Source organism: Orycteropus afer, unplaced genomic scaffold (assembly GCF_000298275.1).
Source record: "Orycteropus afer afer isolate SDZICR_OR568_19922 unplaced genomic scaffold, OryAfe1.0 scaffold00136, whole genome shotgun sequence".
NCBI classification, from domain to species: Eukaryota; Metazoa; Chordata; class Mammalia; order Tubulidentata; family Orycteropodidae; genus Orycteropus; species Orycteropus afer.
In genome coordinates, this window is record NW_006921723.1 from 2,856,410 (window position 1) to 2,861,029 (window position 4,620).

Below are 4,620 nucleotides of genomic sequence, written 5' to 3' on the forward strand. Positions count from 1 at the left end.
CCTTTGCACTGACCTCTGTGCTGCATATTCTTGGAGTGCTGTGTGCACATAGCTGGGAGCCTGACAAGTCACTCTTGCCTATTACTCCTCTGCTGTGTGTCCGTGTGTCCAACATGTGGGTCAAATTGAGTGTTTGTGAAGCACGTATGCATGGACGGCATTCTTGGCTGGCTGTGTGTGGCGTGTGAGCTGGATGCCTCTGGGGAGCTGGGTTGGATGACTACATGTGGTTCATCTGGAAAAAAGGCAGAAAGAGGCAAAAAGGCTTAGAGGCAGTGGGCAGACGAGGGTGTGTGTCCAGAGCTTGCTCCTGCATGTACTCCTTCAGCATTTGTAGAGAGCTTACTGTGTGCTGGAGAGGTCTGCAGGGCCTTCAGAACCTGGTACAAGTGTCAATGCCTGAGCATTTTACACAAGCAGTGATTGAACACTTACTGTGTACCCACTCCACTGCTGAACATGGTCAGTTGGGCCTGGTGCACCTCTTGCTCCCTCCTCTAGGCTCTCCAGCCCCACCTCCACTGCCTTCTCCCAGCACTGACCTCATGGAGGACTTGACATCTCTTTGGACCCTGGCTCTTGTCTGAAGCTGCCCAAGGGAGGATTTTCCAACTCAGATGGTGAAAGAATAAATGGGATCCTGAGAGGTTAGACCTTGCAGGGCAGAGATTCCAAGTCTTTCAGTGGGTAAGTGGGTGGGGTATCTGTGCCCATAGATGAGCAGAGCAAGCCCTGTCCCCCAATGGGTCTGAAATCCATGGGGACAGAGAAGTGAAAGAGGGGAGGAGGAGGGAAGGAAAGAAGAGAGAAAGGAAGATACAAGGGAAGGACTCAGATGTAGGCCCTGGCTGCAGGTTGGGAGTGTTTTGGGGACTGGAGTTTGGGGCAACTGAGGGAGTTGGGTCTGATGGGTTGGGACTTTGGGGTATAAGTGTGGGTTTGAAGTGTGTACAAGCAGGAATTTGGGGGAGTGGGAGTTGGAATTTGAATAGAGAATGGGGAGACAGTCTGACGGTGAGGGATGGGGTGTGAGAACCAGAATTGATGGATGAAGCAGGTTTGTTGGGCCTGAGGGTGGAGATTCTCAGGTATGAGGTGCGTTCCCAGATCTGAGCGGATAGCTTCTCTGGGCTGAGGGTGTGAGGGTTCCCTGATCTGAGGGTGAGTTCTCTGGTCAGGAGGCTGAAATCTGAGAGCTGGTTGGAAGTTTAAGGCTGGGCACAGAGTGTCTGAGGGAGGCCTTGGAGAGGGAGAGAGGCTCCAGTAAGAGACCTGGTTGAGTCAGGATGAGATTCTCAGGTCCGGGGCGGGACGGGGAAGACTTTCTGTGTGTGTGTGTGTGCGCGCGCGCGCGCGCAGGGTCATCTCAGGGCAGAGAACAAGGACTCATCCACCTGTTTCCTCAAGACCCTCCTCCTCCCTTCTTCTCTCTTAGTCCTCCCTCCCCTCCCCTTTCCCAGATAGGCCTTCCCCCACCCAAGCCCCTTTCCCTTCCCAGCCCCAATCCTAGCCCGTCCCTTCTCACACCCCACCCCTCTTTCTATCTCTTCTGCCCCTCCCTCGCCCCCGCTTCAGACCAGGAGTCCTGTCCCGTGCCTTCACAGCCGGACCCCCAATCCTCCCTAATCCTCTACCCTTCGCCCCTTCTCTGACCCACCCTCGCAGCTGGCCCCGACCCAATCCTCGCCCCTCCGGGACCCACCCCTTCAAAGGTATGGCCTCGCCCCCGGCAGGCCCCGCCCCGCCCCGCCCCAATCATCGCCTCTCCCCTGGATCCCGCCCCCCAGGTCCGCCCTGCCCATCACATACCGGGTCCCGCCCCTTTGAAGACTCCGTCCCTCCTTTCTCAGCCCGGGCTCCGGCCCCGCCCCCGCCCGCCGCGCTCGCGTCTGCCTTGCGGACACGCGCAGCTCCCGTCACTTAAACGCGCGGCCGCGGCGGTGGTGGCGGTGGCAGCAGCGGCGGCAGCAGCGGCGGCGGTGGCGGGAAGATGGCGGAGTCCGGCGGCAGTGGCGGCGCTGGCGGCGGTGGCGGCTTTGGCGCAGGCTCGGGTCCGGGTCCAGAGCGCCCGAGCAGGTGAGACCCTGGCCCGCAGAGTCGACCTGCACCTGTCTCGGGGCCCGGGGGCACCTGAGGGGCTGGGAAGCGGCCTGAGCTGGCTTGAGGGTCTTCCGTGTTGCGGGCTTATGGGGGCTGTAGGGTACTGGGGACGGGGGCGAGGGACCCTGACAGACAATTGAAGGGACCCAGAGGTGTCAGGACTTTGAGGCGTCTGGAGGCGACCCTTGGGGCCTGCGGGGGTCTGGGCCATGGAGGCTCCTGGGAGAACCAGGGGCCTGGGGGTAGGAGTGGGGCTGAGAGGCCTGAGAAGGCCTTGGACAGTCTTGAGAGTGTTGAGAGTTTGTGCAAGGCCTGAAGAGGGGACTTAGGGGAACTTGTAGGGACTGAGGCCCTAGAAAATCTTGGAGAGTGCTGAAGGTAAAAGGTAGTTCTGGGGCTACTGGGAACTGGGAGAGGTGAGGACTGTGGAGAAGGTGTAGGGAGTGCCAAAAAAAAAAAAAAAAAAAAGCCTAAGGGGGTTTGGAAGAGCCTGGGTAGAACCTTAGAAGGTATCCATGGGTAGGCAGTGTCTGAGGGATCCTGGGGAGCGAGGACCTGAGCAGGGACTGAGGGACAGAGAGCATAAAAGTGATGATGAGAGAGCCCCCAGGTCCTAGGGATCCTGAGAGGTTGGAGTGGTCTTGGAGCCCAAGGATGGTTAGTGAGTTGTGAGAGTCTAAAGAAAATGAGTCCTCTGCTGAGGTTACCTTTTGGTGGGCATTCACATGACACACAAATACCTTTAATCCTTTGGCCCATTCAGAGAGATCTAGCCACATACATCCTTGTCACCATTTTTCCAATCATGCTCCTTCCAAGTCCCAGACCATCCAGCCAAGCCATTAGCCACAGCCCATGAATCTGTGTACAATTGTACATCTGGCCATTTCTTGTTTCATGCAAAGTGAACAGCCAGGTGCATGGGTTGAAGTTCTGCCCACTGGGAGGATTTCCCTTCACCACTGTCCTTTAGGGAATTCCCAGAAAGGGGCTGCAGTGCCACTGCTGTCGACTTTTGAGTGGTGCCTGCATATTGTGCAGAACCATCTGTAAACCAGGCACAAGTTTTCTCTTCCTCAGTCAACTGATCATAAGGAACTCCCCATGAGGCCATAGATGCAGACTGGGAGAGGGAAAGTAATGTGACTGGAGTGGAGACCATAGGCATTTGGGCCACTTCCTCATGTAGCTTACTTGTGCCTTCAGATCCTGCTTGAGCCCGATCTCTGATATACCACTTCCGTTTAATGATGGAGTGCTGCTGTGCACGTCCAACTTTATGACACTGTGAGTCAGACAACACCTAATTCATGATGGGCAGCTCAGGCCTCATGGTGACTTGGTGGCCCATGGTTAGGCGTTGAGTCTCTACTAAAGCCCAGTAACAAGCCAAAAGCTGTTTCTCAAAAGGAGAATGTTATCTACAGAGGATGGCAGGGCTTTGCTCCAAAATCCCAAGGGTCTGCTTTGTGATTCACCAATAGGGACCTGCCAAAGACTCCAAACAGCACCTCTATCTGCTACAGATATTAACAACCTGAGATATGCAGACGATACAACTTTGCTTGCTGAAAGTGAGGATGACTTAAGGCACCTACTGATGAAGGTTGAAGAATACAGTCTGCAGTATGGATTACATCTCAACATAAAGAAAACAAAAATCCTCACAACTGGACCAATGAGCAGCATCACAATAAATGGAGAGAAGATTGAGGTTGTCAAGGAATTCACATTGCTTGGTTCTACAATCGATGCCAACGGAAGCAGCAGTCAGGACATTAGATGACGTGTAGCATTGGGAAAGTCAACTGCGAAGGAACTGTTTCAAGTGCTGAGGAGCAAGGATATCTCCTTGAGGACTAAGGTGCGCCTGACACAAGCCATGATATTTCCAATCACCTTGTATGCATGTGAGAGCTGGACAATGAATAGGGAAGACCGAAGAAGAGTTGATGCTTTTGAGTTGTGGTGCTGGCGAACAATGCCGAAGGTACCATGGACTGCTAAAAGAACTAACAGATCTGTCCTGGAGGAAGTGCAGCCAGAATGCTCCTTGGAAGCAAGAATGGCCAGACTTCGTCTCACCTATTTTGGTCATGTTGTAAGAAGGGACCATTCCCTGGAGAAGGATGTCATGCTTGGTAGGGTGGAGGGTCGACGAAAGAGGGGGAGGCCTTCAACGAGATGGATTGATACAGTGGCTGCGATGATGGGCTCGAGTATAGCAGGGATTGTGGGGCTGGTGCGGGATCGGGCAGTGTTTCGTTCTGCTGTGCATGGGGTCGCTATGAGTCGGAAACGACTCGACGGCACTTAACAACAACAACAACAATCTGCTACAGACACTTCAGGCACCATTGGATCAGCTGGATCACGTGGCCCAAGTGGCAGAGGAGCTTGCACGGCAGCCTGAACATGTTGCAGAGCCTCTGTTGTTCTGGGCCCCACTCAAAACTAGCAGCTTTCTGAGTCACTTGATAAATAGGCTGAAGCAACACACTCAAATGAGGGATGTTGCCT